Source organism: Zalophus californianus, chromosome 7 (genome assembly GCF_009762305.2).
Source record: "Zalophus californianus isolate mZalCal1 chromosome 7, mZalCal1.pri.v2, whole genome shotgun sequence".
Lineage (NCBI taxonomy): Eukaryota > Metazoa > Chordata > Mammalia > Carnivora > Otariidae > Zalophus > Zalophus californianus.
In genome coordinates, this window is record NC_045601.1 from 145,773,569 (window position 1) to 145,790,693 (window position 17,125).

The following is a 17,125-nucleotide window of genomic DNA, read 5'->3' on the forward strand; positions in this document are numbered from 1 at the left end:
GGATGTATCCGCACCTGCGCGCGTGAAGACCATGCTCCTTCATGCGTGGCATGTCTACTTAACATGTTAAATGTGCACCCGCAGGTGTGACTTCTAATGTCACAATGAGGGGAGCGTCCGAGAAAGTTCAGCGCCGGGGTCGGTCCTGGTGCAGACTGGTTTGGTCCGGTGCTCGCCAGACTCAGGGGTCAGCACCCTCCGTCCGCACTCCTGCAGGGGACGCTCTGCGGACGCACAGAGGTTAGTTTTGTTCTAACGGAGACAGCTACAGAGGCTGGATTTTGTGCTCAGGGTCGAGAGGACCCGAGTCCAGTCCCTCCCTGCTCTGTCTCAGAAGAGTTATGTCTGATCAGACCGATTTCTGTGAATGTTTGAAAGAAGTCTCCGGTAAACGACGGGACACGGGATTTTCTCAGTAGGAAGACTTTTGAGAACTAATTCAAACTATTTCATAGTTTAAGACTATTCACAATTGATCTTCCTTCCTGAATCTCACTTGATATGTCATATTGTTCTAACATGTGTCCATTTCATCTTAATATTCCGCTGTATTTGGCCAGACTCTACACTTCCGCAGAAGCTGCTCGCCCCTGGTCCCGGCTCGCTGGGCTCGCCTGCCCTGGAGGCTTGGGGTCTCGGCGCCGGCGCGAGGGCCCCAGGCACGCGGGCAGGCGGCGCCTGCTGAGCCGAGGTGCACAGGGCGGCAGGTGGTCCCGCGGCCGCGGGGGCCGGGGGCGTCAGCCCGAGTCCGCAGATCACCACCTCTGCTCTGGCTCCCCTAAGGCAGCAGCGGTCTCCTTTCGAAAGGGGCGGCATTTAAACTGACTTCAAAGAGACAAGGCGCCCAAAACACAGGTTTTCTGTGCGTCTGCGGCGCCGGGAGGGGGGAGGAGGGTCATTGGCGGCCGAAGCGACCGAGCAGGATCCGCGCCGCAGAGGCCGAGAGCGCAGAGCTCCTCAGCCTCCCCGCCCCACTGCGCTGCGCCGCACACCTGCGCACCTGCCGCGTCGCGCTGTCGCATTTCCTTCCAGACACTGGGATCTGGGATCTGAGTGTCGCCGGACAGCGTGAAAAAGGGAGGTACAACCACGAAGGGATTCGAACCCTCAATCTTCTGATCCGAAGTCAGACGCCTTATCCATTAGGCCACGTGGTCCAACGGCTGTACACTTGCGAAAAATACCACAAGTGTTGCGACTCTGGGCTCTCTGGATAATTCATGTGTCACCCTCTGCACCCCAACAAAGTAAGTTACCGTCTCCGTTAATCCCACTTCGAAGAGAGTGTGGTTGCCACCCACAAAAGCCAAATAAGTTCCCGCGGTAACAGGCTAAGGCAAAGAGCAGTTCTGATTTCCTCCACACTCCTGCCTTTTTCTTCTTTTTTTTATTTAAAAAAAAAAATTACGTCAGTCACCACACATTACATCATTAGTTTTTGATGTACTGTTCCATGATCCATTGTTTGCGTAGGACACCCAGTGCTCCATGCAGTGCGTGCCCACGCCTGCCTTTAACCTGACACCACGTCTCCTTTGTGAACAAAAGTGCCTACTTGCACTGCCCTGCCGGCTGCATCCAGCTGTAAAGACGGTCCCTCCAGGATCAGGGCCAGACTCTCAGGTCACCTTTAGAAGGACCTCAAGGTCAGAACAGAGACCCCTGGGAGTAAAGGAAAATCTCCGAGGGGGACAGTAAGCCCCTCCTGCGACCTCTCAGCTTGGCCCGACGCTGCTGCGACAGCGTCAGGTAGGGAGGGATCCAGGGCACCTCCGAGGCCTGGCCCTCCGGGACACCGCGCAGAAGGGAGCCGCCAGTGCCTTCCAGGGACCTTTGTATGAAGCCCCAGAAGGTCCCAGACATCCCATGCCCACCCGAGAAACGGCCGTCCTCGAGCAGCCACACATACGAATAGCCCTAAATCATTCAATAAATTGAATAAATCGTCAATTTTTTCCTTACAGAGAAAACTCCAAACCTAGATATTGTCATCTAGAGCATCCACAGAATATTCCAAGGGCAATAATTTCAACTGGACACAAACACCTCCAAATATAGTAACTGAGGGAAGCCTTTCCATCTCATTTTACAAGCATGAATTTGTCCTAATGTCAAAGCCAGACAAAGACAACATGAGAAAGGAAAATCACAGACAAGGAAATTTCTTTAACCTGATTTTTAAAATACAAAAACAATATGCAGAAAACAACACTTAAAGGTAAAAAATTCAAAACATTTTGTTTGAGACTGGGGACACCTGGAGTAGGACAGGAATTGCCATAATTGCCATTTCTGTTCCCTAACAGACAAAAGGAAAATTTTTAAAAAAAAGGTGTAATGACTAGAAAGAAAGAAACAGAGCTGTCTTTAAAAAAACCAGATTGTATGTTTGTGTACAAGATCAACTAAATAAATAAAAATAAACTATTATAATTAGTAAAAGAGTTTTAACACATTTTCCTGATGGTGGTTACAACTTACAAAAGCAATTACATGCAATAAAGAAAACGCTAGAAACTGCACAAAATGAGATATAACATGATAATATTTCAATAACAAGAAAATATCTCAAAACAAGATAGCATGGTTTCATTTATAGAAATTACAAACTAAGCATAGTACATAATCTATTTTTTATGGATACGTAGTAGTACATAAAAGAAAGAGAATGATTATCACAAGTATTATTATACTGGTTATCTCAGAGTGAAAGAGAGCTATAAAATGGAAATTTTCTTTCTTAATTAGTGGCTTTTTCTTTTTTTAATTGAAGTGTAACAAACATGTAAGAAAGTGTTCAAACATACATATATACAGATGACTGACTATTTACAAAGAGAGCATACCTATGAACCTCCACCCAGATCTTTTGTTCCACTTTATTGCCACTCTTTCCATCAAATGAGACCCAGAACTAAGTTTGTCACTTGGGCTATGTCAGGAAATAGAATATCACTAGCATACCAGAAGTCCTCCTCACGCAACTTATAATCACTTTCTTCATAAGAGTAAACCACTCTCTTGACTTCTGACATCATTTATTAGTTTTACACATTTTAGTAACATATAAATAGAATTATATAATATGTACTGTTATGCCTGGCTTCTCTTGTGTAGCAAGAGGTGAGATTCATCCATGTTGCATTTAATAATGTTCTTTCTTGTTGAATTGTATGAATGCGTCATAATTTATTTATCCATCCTGCTCATGATGGACATTTGGGTTGTTTCCAGCTTGGGGATATCATGAATTCAACTATTAAGAACACCCTTGTGGGGTGCTGGGTGGCTCAGTCAGTTAAGCATCGATTCTTGATTTTGGCTCAGGTCATGATTCAGTGTCATGAGATCAAACCCTGTGTCACCAGCTTAAGATTCTCTCTCTCCCTCTCCTTCTGCTCCTCCCCTGCTCTCTCTCCCCTCTCTCTAAAAAAGAAAGAAAGAAAGAAAAGTCCACCACTCTTGTAAATTTTTTTTGTATATGTGGACTTGTGCACAAATTTTTTTGGTATTGTAATTAGGAGGTTGACTATTGATGTTTGCTGATAGCTTTCAAGACTCATTCCTCTTTACTCACATCCAAACCAGCTCATGAGAAAGAGCACAAGCTCCCTCTCTTGGCCCCAGTGGGAAGGTCAAACTGCACGTCCCTGGTTCCCACTCAAGAACCTTCACCCCAGCCCCACCCTTCAACCACAATAACAGCCGAAGCTACTCACCCCTCCTTGCTCTCTCAAACCATTTTTGGACCTGTTTGGGAGATTTGTCTGCTCTCCCCAGAAAGCCTCATTATATAATAAACTTTTTCATATCCTCCTGGTGCATGTGTAGTATTATCAGTCCTGTGATTTAAACCAAATGGGGTGGGGCACTTACTTTCAGCCGAATGATTACAGGACAGATGTGTACTTAGGACTGGACTTGCTGAGTCATGGCAAGGGTGTTTAACTCTCCTAAAAATACTGTTGCAAGCAGCATACGTGATTTCCATACATCTGTAATTACATAGAAAAGAAATGGACAAGCTGAAAACAGCAAAGGATGAAATATGACAAACTAGATACAAAGGTAGATGAGAAACAACTTCCCAACAAACTCAGCTGTTAAACACAAGACTTTATTTCAACACTGTGGAAACTCCAGTGCCACGGAGGCCAGTGGAATTTCTACTCACTTGTTCAAGGACTGATTTTCTTACAATAGGATGATTGTTCCTCTGTTAAGTCCAGTCCTTTCAACTGTGGTGTTTTCGCACAGACAACACAGGTGACCAAGCTCACAGCAACAATCTGAAGCAGAAGCCTCGCCTACAATCAGTTGAGAAAGCTCCTTATGTGGTCGTTGAATTTGGAAGGATGGGAAAGTGATCTTTCATAGGTAGGAATTGAGTGGACAGTCCAAATGCATATTACATAGAGAGGGGGCAGAAAAACCAAACAACAACAACAACAACAACAAAAACATATGGGCTTTCAACTCTGCATTCGTACAAAATACATTCTCGCGTCTTTTAAAAGGTAAAACTACTTCCATACGTTTCTCCAACATGGTAGAATGTCAAATGACCCAAGTCTCTGGATTACACTCCAGTGTCTTTAAGGACGTCAGTTTCCATCCTACTGCTGCCAATGTTCTTGTGCATTTTGTGTAATTAAAGCAATTACTTTCCCAGATAAAAATCGGTCTCAAAAAGACAGAAAGGAATTCGATTTGAAGTAATTGGCTTGGTGGTGCTGGATTCCTAAGTAGTTAAGTAGATGAGCATTTTTAAAAAAGATTTTATTTAGGGGAGGGGGGTGGAGGGATGGGTTAGCCTGGTGATGGGTATTAAAGAGGGCACGTTCTGTGTGGAGCACTGGGTGTTATGCACAAACAATGAATCATGGAACACTACATCCAAAACTAATGATGTGATGTATGGTGATTAACAGAACAATAAAAAATTTTTAAAAATTAAAAAGATTTTATTTATTTATTTGTCAGAGTGAGGGAGAGAGAGAGATGAGCCCACGAACAAGGGGAGCTGCAGAGGGAGAGGGAGAAGCAGTTTCCCTGCTGAACAAGGAGCCCTTTGGGGTACTTGGGCCTCGATCCCAGGACCCTGAGATCATGGCCTGAAGGCAGACACTTAACCGACTGAGCCACCCAGGTGCCCCTCAAAATACATATCTGATAAAGAACCAATATCCAAAATATACAAAAAACTCTTAAAATTCAAAAACAAAAGAACAACTCGATTTAAAAATAGGTCAAAGACCTTAAAAGACATCTCACTAAAGGGATATACAGATGGCAAACAAGCATATGAAAAGATGCTCCACATTGTACGTTACTGGGCAAATACAAATTAAAGCAACAATGAGATACTAAGTACTGCATCCCAATTAGCACGGCTGAAATCCCGAACACTGACAGCAGCAAATAGCTGGCAAGGATGTGGAGCAACAAAAGCGCTCCTTCATTCTTGGTGGGAATGCAGAATGTGCAGCCGCTTTAGAAGACAAAACTAAACATACTCTTACCGTATGATCTAGCAATCACACTCATTGTTCTTTACCCAAATGAACTGAAAACTTACATCCATCCAAAAAGCTGGATGGTGTTGATGGTAGCTTTACTCATCATTTTCCAAACTTGGAAGCAATCAACATGTCCTTCAGTAGGTGACTGGTAAAAAAAAAAAATCTGTGCTACTTCCAGACAATGGAATATTATTCAGAGATAAAAAGAAATGAGCTATCAAGCCATGAAAAGATATTGAGGAACCTGAAATGCATATGACTAAGTGAAAGAAGCCTGTCTTAAAGTCTGCATACTGCCCGATTTCAACCATATGACAATCTGGAAAAGGCAAAACCATGGAGACAGTCAAGAGTTCAGTGGTTGCCAGGCTTTCTCGGTAGAGAGGAGGGATGGATAGGTGGATCACCGCTGCACAGCGCGCTTGTCGAGACGAAATGATCACTCAGAGTCCAGTAACTTGAAGCAATGAGAGGCCCTGTACCACCAGGCACCAGCAAGAACAGGCGGGGAGCTGAAGCCGGTGTCTGGGCGGACTCTCAGTTCTATTATCGTGGAACGTAAAGTATGCGGAAGCAAGGAGGGACAAACCGCTCAGGAAAGCCATGACGTGAGGGCAGCAGGGAACTGTGTGTGTGGCTATTAGCGCAGATCCTAGGGAGGCGTTAACTAGGGCACTGCAGGGGATGGGAGAACGGGCCTCAGCAGGCCCATCTTGTCCGCTGTCACTGTCACGGGCTGATGGCCGGAATCACTGGCTTTTCCCACTCACACAGAGTTGTTGCCATTCATGCGTGTTCCCATTGTTATGGTCTCTCTTACCCACTGAGGTCCTCCTCTCCCACAAAGCACCAAGAATTTTTAGGGCAGTGGAAAAGTACTCTGTATGATACCATAATGATGGGTACATGTCACATTTGTCCAAACCCATAGAATGTACAAAAAGAGCAAATTGCAATGTAAAGGATGAACTTTGGGTAATAACGTGTGGATGTAGGTTCATTAATTCAAACAAAAGTATCACTCAGGTGTGGGATGTTGATCACTGGGGAGCCTATGCATGGCTAGGGGAAGGAATCTTATGGGAAATCTCTGTATCTTCCCCTCAATTTTCCTGTGAACCTAAAACTGCCCCCCAAAAAAGTCTTAATTTACAAAAGAGTACTTTTTCACATTTTTTTCCTGATGTGCTCTTGTCTATATGCAAATCATTTGTTCTTCATAATATTCAAATTGATGGTAAAATCAAAGTAGTAAAAACTCAGTCTTATGCTTGATAAGATTAATAATATTTTAAAGGGTAACATTTAAAGCCTACATAATGTTATCTATTGTTATTTAATATTATTTTGTGTATATATAATAAAATACGTATCACACATTGTTTTATAAAAGAAGCTTGTGTATAAGAAAGGGAAGAGGGCTCGTGACCGAAAGGCAAGTGGCCATCAAGCTTTGCTTTCTGCTCTTCCATGTGGGCCGGGGTTCAGTCTCACCTGATCTGAGTGTGTCCTCTCAAAAGAGACAGTCACTTCCATGTTCCTGTACTGCGGCGCATTTTATAACATGTCGTGAGCAAATAGGATAATATGGAGTTCCTCACATTCGGAGAAACTGAAAATCCTGGTTTGCAACATTATTTTCTGTTATTTTTTTTTAATATACAAGCATGGATACTCTCATTAGTGACAGATAAAGCAATCGTAATGTTTGTTCTTAGGCGCTTGTGCTCCTGTCTGACATCTTTTTCTCAGGCTGTTTTCTCCCCCCACAACTTCAGAGACCAGTAAGCTGCCCCTGACCTCATCCCACCTTGGGTGCTACCTAGACGGACAGGTGGTGACACCCAAGTATCGCTCCTTCTCTTCTAGTCCACACTGGGCGCTCAAAATCAATGGAGGATGCTGGAACACGGGAACACTCCTCATCTTCCTTATTAACCCAGCAGTATGACATAGGCTGCCCTGTTCCTCGAGCTCTGAGCCCGGGGAGGATTGTCAATTCATAGAGAAAAGGGAAAGTGCCATTGATAGGCATAATTTTCAGGTGACCATATCCTATTTCAGCTTCAGCAGAAGTGCACCTGTATTCACGCACATCCCATCGTCAGATCATTCGAAGTTGTACCTGTACACAAGCTCACACGGTAACTGACAGAAAATTTATTTCTAATAAGACTTTAGGTTTAAAATACTTTTGTCATTTGGCATCAGGCATCAGGCAGGCCAGGTGGCATCAGGATGGAATGCAAGACATTCGAAATTCATGTTGTCCACAATATGCCTTTCCTTCAAGCTGACCATCATTTGAGACCTGTGGGCCGGCTGTGGGTAATCCCAGCTGCTGAGGTCCCCACTAGAGGACCGTATTCTCCTACCGTCCAAGGCTGTCTGTCACTGCACTAAGTTAAGGGCAACCACTGACTCTTTCATCAGCAGGTTTCTAATCTTCTCATACTTGAGGGTAGATGCACCGCTGTAGGCCAAAAACTGGGTCTTCCGGTAAAAAAAAAAACAAATCGTCATCATCATCATCATCATCATCATCATCATCAAAGGGAAAAAGGCCTTGGAGTTAAAATGGGAAAGACTGTACCAGGAATTCCTGTTTATATTGCAGGGGGAAACTCACAGTATTATATGTTGTTCGAATTTTGTTTAAGAAATAGGAAATGAAAATACAGCCCGATCTCATTTTGCAGAAATAGCCAGTACCCTGTAATCGTTGGTATTCTTTTGTTCATATTTTTTGCTTTACTAAATACATGTGCATCCACAAACAATAGTTTCGTGTTTTTCAATTTACAGAAATAAATCATACCAGAGTGAGTATTCTGAGTTGCTGTTGTTCATTCGACGTTACGTTGGGAAATTAAATACTATATTCTGTTGTTACTATAATATTGTCATTGCGACTTTAAACGAGTTGTTATTTCAAAGGAAACTTCCATGGCCTGGGGGAAGCGAGGGCCAGCCGCGCGCCCCGCCTCGGGCGGTGGGGGACCCCGGGAGGGGGAGGGTCGCGGCGGAGGGAGCGGGCCCGGCGCCCCCCGGGCCGGTTCCCGCCCCTCGCTGACCTTCCGTACTTCCCGCCTCCCCCGCCCTGCGCCCCAGGTCTCGAGCGGTCCTCCCCCCAGCGTGTCCAGCTCGTCAGCCAACGACCAAGGAGGGACGACAGCGGGGGAGGGGGAGCGCTAGGGGGAAGGAGGGGAGTAGGGGCGCGGCAGCAGAGAGGAGGAGGGGAGAGGCTGCCCTCGGCCGCGGGGGAAGCGTGCGGCGAGACCTCGAGACGTCGTCCCTTCCTTCGTCCGAGGTCATTTATTCATTCCACAGACACGGCCGGGAGCTTGGCTCGTGCCCGGCGCGACACGGCCGCGGTCGGGCGCGTGTGCGGCCCCCGAGCACCCGGCGGGGGCAGACGAGGGCGCCCCGCGTCCCCTGCGTCTCCGGCCCCCGCGGAGGCGCCGGGATTACCTCCAGCAACACCAGTCGTTGGTTCACAAGGCAGAGACATACTTCACAAAAACCTCAAAAGTGGTAATAGCTCTTTCTTGTTTGAGGCGGACTCTACCCCTGGCTGCGGGGGCGGCGGCGGGGGGAGCTCTGGGCTCTCCGGCTCCGCCCCGCCCGCGGCAGGGGACGCGCGCGAGCGCCACTCGCGCTGCACCTGCCGGAGCGCCCCTGTCCCGTGCGGGAGGAGGAGACAGCCGAATTTCCCCGGAAGACGATAAGAATCGCCGAGGTTTCAGCTTAGGGTCGGGTCTTTTCTGGGGGCGGAGGAGCTGGGCGCGGGGCGCTGTCGTTACCGTCATCGGGGCCACTTCTCCATCCCTTCCCGGGCCACCGAGACGTTCGCTAAAAGGGGCGCCCCGGCGCAGGCCCCGCTGGGAGTTGAACCCAGGATCTCCTGTTTACAAGACAGGCGCTTTGACCAGCTAAGCCACGGAGCCCAACAAAACGCCTGCTTCAAAAAGGACCTTTTAATTCATCGTTTTTTCCATTTCGTTTTGAGCAACAAGACCTTCTTTGAAGAGCAGTTTGAATGAGTGCATGTCGGTGGCTGACAGCAATTCAGGGGCTAAAACAGACACCGTAGCTGAGCCCAGACTTCGTGTGAAAGTAATACCATAAACGTCTCACATTTCTATAGCACTTTAGAATTTACCGAAAGCTTTCAAACTGATTTCCTCCTTGAACTTCAATGGCAACCCCAAGATGCTGATCATATAAAGTATGGTCCCTGTTTTGCATTCAACTCCAATCAGATTAAGGGACCTGTTCAGGTTTGCTCAGACAGCCAAGCAGTGGAGTCAACATGTGCACTCACTGTCTGATGTTAGTCCAATCACATTATTAGCACAGCGTTTTCAAAGTGCTGTGAGAACTAACCACCCCAGGAGTCATAGCGACTTGCAGAAGCAAAGATACATTTCTTGCTGAAGCTATCTGTCCATCATGGTCTGGCCCAGGGTGGAGGAGCCATCTGTACCTGAAGCACGGATGGTCCCTTGACAGGAGAAAAAAGAGACAGCAAGTCAGGACTGTCACATGTCAATTCTGCGCACATTTCATCATCCCGGGTGAAGTGCATGAGGCAAATCTGAGGTCTGTGGAACAGGGGGAGTAATGATCTTACCCCAGGACGTAATCTTACTCCTGGGAGTAATAATCTTACCCCAGGAAGAGGCAGCAAATACTTGTGAATAATCATCATCTACCACAAGGACCATCCAGTATTGTCTCTCATTTGCAAAACCCAGGCATTTTCTTTTTTCTTTTAAAAATTTTCCTCATTTGCTCATCTTCTCCCTGTGGTGAACACGTTTGGTTTTGTGGCTTTTAAGCTTTATTCTCTTTTACTGGACAACAGCAATCTTTTTATAAAAGAGAAGCCCTCAAGTTTTTGGCGGGGCTTAGACCAACGTCCAAGCTGTGTCCTGTTCCCCCGGTGAAGACTTGTGTAGGGTATTTATGTGGCCCCGTTGTGACTGTTGAGTTGAAGGGGGAATCATTGGAGGCTTTTGGGAAAGACTTTTCCTTACTGATGAGAGTTTTGAGAAAGGCTCTTTCCTACTTAGCTGCTGTTCTATGAATGGCACTGGGAAGGTCAGCTGTGACCTCTGATGACACACCTCAGGACAAAGGCCGACAGAGGAAGGGTAAGAACATGAAAAACCTGGGTTCCTGACAACATTTCTGGGCTACTTTTTTTTTTCTTTAGAGAGAAAAAGACAATGGCAGGGGAGGGGCAGAGAGAGAATCTCAAGCAGACTCCCCAAGGATCACAGAGCCTGAGGCAGGGCTCAATCCCATGACCCTGAGATCATGCACTGAGCCGAAATCGAGTCGGTTGCGTAACTGACTGCCACTCAGACACCCCTCTGGGCTGTTGAAATCATCTTGAGACCACTTTATCTTGCAATGTAAAAAAATGTGTTTATGATTTAAAAGACTTTTAGTTGAATATTCTCGAGTTTTTTGTTTATGTTTTTTGCCTTTGCTATGTCTTCCCTAAAGATAAGGTTTCCTTTCCTAATCCACTGACACTGGGTTTAGCAACAGGGCTTTCTGACCAGCAGAATGTGGCTGGGAGGCGAGTGTGCGGCTGTGAGCTGAGGCGAAGTTCTCCTGCCCACAGGCATGAGCCCACCTGCCCACCTGCATGAGGCCAGGAGAGGAGCATACCATGTGGCTGCTGGTCTGGAATGAGAAAACATATGGAGACACAGAGATAACACAACATCTTCAAAGACAAGGAAAACAAAGGCAAAAATGAACTATTGGAACTTAATCAAGATAAAAAGCTTTTGCACAGCGAAGGAAACAGTTGACAAAACCAAAAGACAACCGACAAAATGGGAGATTTTTGCAAATGACGTATCAGATAAAGGGCTAGTATTCAAAATCTATAAAGAACTTACTAAACTCAACACCAAAAGAACAAATGATCCAATCAAGAAATGGAGAGAAAACATGAACAGACATTTCTCCAAAGAAGACAAACAAATGGCCAGCAGACACATGAAAAAGTGCTCAACATCGCTCGGCATCAGGGAAATCCAAATCAAAACCTCAATGAGATACCACCTCACACCCATCAGAATGGCTAAAATTAACAAGTCAGGAAACGACAGATGTTGGCGGGGATGTGGAGAAAGGGGAACCCTCCTACACTGTTGGTGGGAATGCAAGCTGGTGCAACCCCTCTGGAAAACAGTATGGAGGTTCCTCAAACAGTTGAAATTAGAGCTACTGTTCGATCCAGCAATTGCACTACTGGGTATTTACCACAAAGATACAAATGTAGGGACCCGAAGGGGTACGTGTACCCCAATGTTTATAGCAGCAATGTCCACAATAGCCAAACTGTGGAAAGAGCCAAGATGTCCATCGACAGATGAATGGATAAAGATGTAGTGTATATATACAATGGACAATTACACAGCCGTCAAAAAATGCAATGAGGTGGATGGAACTAGAGGGTATTATGCTAAGTGAAATAAGTCAATCAGAGAAAGACAATTATTATGTGATCTCACTCATATGTGGAATTTAAGAAACAAAACAGAGGATCATAGGGAAAGAGGAAAAAATAAAGCAAGGCAAAATCAGAGAAGGAGACAAACCTAAGAGACTCTTAATTATAGGAAACAAACTGAGGGTCGCTGGAGGGGAGGGCGTGGGGGGATGGGGTAACTGGGTGATGGACATTAAGGAGGGCACGTGATGTAATGAGCACTGGGTGTTATATAAGACTGATGAATCACTGACTTCTACCTCTGAAACCAATACCTTATATGTTAATTAATTGAATTTAAATAAAAAAATTGATGACTCAGTGCTTTTGATAATATAAAGTCACTATTCTTTGTTGTGAAGAAAGATTGGGATATATTAACGGGCCAATTACTACATAGGTACAATAAGCACTTACCACGGGCACCTGGGCGGCTCAGTCGGTTAAGCGTCTGCCTTCGGCTTGGGTCATGATCCCAGGGTCCTGGGACCGAGCCCCGCATCGGGCTCCTTGCACAGCGGGGAGCCTGCTTCTCCCTCTCCCTCTGCCTGCTACTCTGCCTACTTGTGCTGTCAAATAAATAAATAAAAAATCTTAAAAAAAAAAAAGCACTTACCAGATGGGTTAATGTCAGATTAGGTTAGATATATGCATACTCTGCATCCTGTCATCATGAATTTGAATTTCTGGCTAGTTTCTTTGCTCAGATGAGCAAGAAGCTCTCCTACCAAATTCAAAGATGTTCATAGTAATTGCCATTAGGACTTTCAATGAAATATCTTGTCACTAGGAAATTGCATTTGTTGGATATAAGTTAAAATTGAGTTTGTTCCTTATAGTTTAAATTATTCTTAAAAAAAATTCTTATCACTCTGCTCTGCTCAACTTGTTTAGTGTTTTAAGTTCCTTCTTGGTGTTTTAACCCCAATAATTACACATTACTAACATTATTTTACAGTAAATGTTTATCTAGAGTTCCCAGGTGTTTATTATTTTCTTTGCTTATCATTCTTTGTTGAGCTTAGTTTTTCCTTCGTGGTTTCATTTTATTCTTTCTTAATTGTGTCCTTAATAGTTTGTTTTAGTGAAAGTTTGTTGGTATCATGTCTCATGAGATTTGTGAAAAGATTTTTATTCTTCTGTCATTCTTGAACACCACAATGAGCAGTGGGTTTCATCTATATTAGGCTTCGTTATTTTTTCTCCGCTCCTTGAAAATGTTTTTCAAGTTTTTCTGGCTTCTGTTATGGCTGTTGAAAAACCTACCATAAGTCAATTCTATTTGTTATTTTTAAATCTCTTTTAATCTATTTTTTCCCACTATGATGGATCTATGTATAAATTTAGTTTTATTTATCTTGCTTTGGGCTGGTTTTGTGGCTTGGTGTTGGGGGCTCGGGCCTTTCTCAATTCTAGAATATTCTCAGGCTTCATCTCTTCAAAGACTGCCCACTCTTCCTATTCTCTTCTCATAAACAGGCATTGAAACTTCCCGGTCTTTCCTTCATAACGTCAGTTCTTTCATAATTTTTCATTTTTAAAATCTTTTCATCCTGTCTTCAGCATCACTTCTGTCAGATTTATATTCTATTAACCAATTATTTTATACCTCAACCTTTGAAAAGCTATCAAAGAATATTTATAACATGTGTGCGAGGCATTAAAACAAAAACCACCGTGAAAGTTGAACACTAGCGTCCTCACCACCGAGCACGTTAAGAAACAAGCTCTGACCGGAGCGGCCTCCCGAAGTTACAACCTTCATCCCTCCCTCACCCGACACGGGGGCCTCTCTCCAGGGTTCTGCTTTCATATTCTGTGTTGTTCTCCTTCTTTATATTTGTACCACAGCCTCTCTCTCACTTGTGCTGTTTAGGTTTCCAGGCTTTCAAACCTTTTTATGAAGCTTTTTTGGATATGGATGGAGCAATACTTGAGTATTGTTGGGCAACTCTGCTTTCTCCTTCAACATTGCACCCTTGAATTACACCCATGTTGACATAACTACAGGTCACTCGTTTTTAAAGTAAACTTTATTGAGGTATGCAGTACATGCAACAAAATGCACCCATCTTAATTACATAATTTGATGAGGTCTGACAGATATATATATATTTCATCAAACCCCCCAATTCTCAGTGATGACTCAATGTTACTACTGTATCTAGTTGTTGAATAACAGTACATTTTACTCTGTGAATGGACATTTGGGCTGTCCCGTCTTCAACTTCACTGGTAATGCCAAATCGTTTCCCAAAGCAGTTACACCAACATGTACATAAAATCCACAGTATTGATCCACATTCTTACCAACACCTGATACTTTAGTCTGGTAAGTGCAAAACAGTATTTCATTGTAGGGGCACCTGGATGGCTCAGTTAGTTGACTGTCCCATTCTTGATTTCGGGGTCCTGGGGTCGAGCCCCCATCAGGCCCCCCACTCAGTGGGGATTCTGCTTGGGAATTCTCTCTCTCTCCCTATGCCCCTCCCCCTTGCTCGTGCATGTGCTCTCTCTAAAATAAAAAATCTTAGGGGCGCCTGGGTGGCTCAGAGGGTTGGGCCTCTGCCTTCAGCCCGGGTCATGGTCCCAGGGTCCTGGGATTGAGTCCTGCATCGGGCTCCCTGCTCAGCGGGAAGCCTGCTTCTCCCTCTCCCTCTGCACCTCCCCCTGCTCATGCTCTCTCTCTGTATCTGTCTCAAATGAATTAAAAAAAAAAAATCTTTAAAATAAAAAGCTTAAAAAAACAGTATTTCAGGGCGCCTGAGTGGCTCAGTCGGTCAAGCATCTGCCTTCGGCTCAGGTCATGATCCCAGGGTCCTGGGATGGAGCCCTGCATTGGGCTCCCTGCTCCGCGGGAAGCCTGCTTCTCCCTCTCCCGCTCCCCCTGCTTGTGTTCCCTCTCTCGCTGTGTCTCTCTGTCAAATAAATAAAATCTTTACGAAAAAAACAGTATTTCATTGCAATTTAAATATACATTTCCATGATTACAAAGGATTTTGAGTATCTTTTTATGTCTGTTGGGCATTATTTCTCTCCTCTTTGAAGTGATTATTTTGCTAATTTTTCTATTTAGTTGCTTCACTTTTCCTCACTGATTTGGGAGTAATTCTTTGTATTTTATGTAATAATCCTTTGTCAAGTAAATGTGTTGCACATATCCACTCCCGGTTTTGCTTAGTGACTTAACATTTTATGGTGTCTTAAGATAAACAAAAGGTAATAATTTAAGTAAAGCTAGGTTCATTTTTTATGGTTTGTATTTTTACATCCTAAGAAATCAGTTGCTTCTTCAAGTTCAAAAATGGATCCTCCCGTATTTTCTTCTGTGAACGGACAGTTGGGTTGTTTTCCATCTGGGCTCTTGTAGCACTGGTGTCATCAGCATTCAGAGGCTCCTCCAGATGCCTGACATACAGCCAACAGCGGACCTGAGAGACTGCGGGGCAGGCCCGTCTTCAACTTCACTGGGTAGTAACTTATAAAAAAATTCTACAGCTTTGCATCTCACATTTATATCTTTAATATATTTAGAATGTAGGGATCCAATTTCATTTTCTCCCAAATGGATAATCAATTTTTTCTTTTCTCCACTGAGGAGGAATAGCCCCGTCGTATCAAGTTTCCATAGATCAGTGGGATCCCTATTCTAGTCCAATGGTTTGTCGACCTCTGCTCTCACCACCCTGTCCTACACACTGTGGCTTAATAAGGTCCAGTGTTTGAGGTGAGAATAAGCAAGTTTTCTCACCTTTTTTTGTTTTTGTTTTTGCAAGTCTAACCCTTTGCTCATATACATATATATTAGATAGCTGTTACACAGCATGAAACCTCTATCGGTAAATCCAATAGGATTGGAAACTGGCACGCTTCCAATACGGAGCCTTTCAAATACGTCCCTTTTCTATCAACCCTACGGCGTGGCTCCAGCCACACCCCGACCGCTAATCTAGCCCATGACAGGACGCAGTCTCCTTGCCTCTAGCACTCCAGGTTATTGGCCACATTGTGGGCAGACAAATCTTGCTAAAATGTAATTCAAGTCACCTTCTATTTATCATCCATTAGTGCTTCCCAGTGTCTTCCAGATGAAGACTACACTTCTTACCTGGGTTTGTCCTGGTGAATCGGCTTCTGTTCTTCTGCAGCCCCATCTCCAGCCACCTTTCCCACCTACAATGCCCTGTGTTCCTTTGTACTCCGGTCACTCTGAGCTCACTTTTGGTTCCTTACGTTAACTATGAGAGATTTTTCAGACAGGAAAATGGCAATTTGGAAAATTTGCCCTCCTAAAGATGCAAAAGAGATTTCAGCCAGAAATTAGTGTTTACTAAGATAAAGCACATTATAATCGTAACCACACTCTTAAAAGTCACACAATCCAAATGGCCTCATGCTCTTTCCCTTTTTATATTTTTTAATGAACCCAAGGCTTAATTAATTAAGACCATAATTAAGCACCCAGCTAGCTCAGTTGGTAGAGCATGAGACTCTAAAACCATAATTATATCAATCAATAACCAACAATAAATTGACTGTAAATTCAACTTAACACAAGTATATCAGAATACAAAGCACAGGGCACCTGGGTGGCTCAGTTGGTTAAGCGACTGCCTTCGGCTCAGGTCATGATCCTGGAGTCCCGGGATCGAGTCCCACATCGGGCTCCCTGCTCAGCAGGGAGTCTGCTTCTCCCTCTGACCCTCTTCCCTCTCGTGCTATCTCTCATTCTCTCTCAAATAAATAAATAAAATCTTTAAAAAAAAAAATACAAAGCACATAGTAAGTTCTTTGAACCAGTAAATATATGTTTTATTTCCTCACCATAATAATTTCTAATTCTAGGGGCATGTGGGTGGCTCAGTCAGTTGAGCGTCTCTTGGTTTTGGCTCAGGTCATGGTCTCAGGGTCGTGAGATCAAGCCCTGCGTCAGGCTCTGCTCTCAGCTCGGACTCCGCTTAAGACTCTCTCCCTCCTCCCCCCAGGCCCTCCCCACTGTTCACTCTCTCAAGTAAATAAGCAAAAAACAAAGGTGTTATGTGTAATGATGTCTATAATTAAAAATATGTATTATCTAATTCTATAGTTT

General features: G+C 44.4%; 2 non-coding genes across 2 annotated transcripts; both read right to left on the minus strand.

Annotated features, from left to right (window-relative positions):
* Positions 1-1,084: 1,084 nt before the first annotated feature.
* TRNAR-UCG lies at positions 1,085-1,157 on the minus strand. Its single transcript has one exon. It is a non-coding gene; the product is annotated as a tRNA-Arg (tRNA).
* An 8,238-nt stretch (positions 1,158-9,395) lies between these two features.
* On the minus strand, positions 9,396-9,469 carry TRNAT-UGU. The gene has a single exon. It is a non-coding gene; the product is annotated as a tRNA-Thr (tRNA).
* Between the last annotated feature and the right edge of the window lie 7,656 nt (positions 9,470-17,125).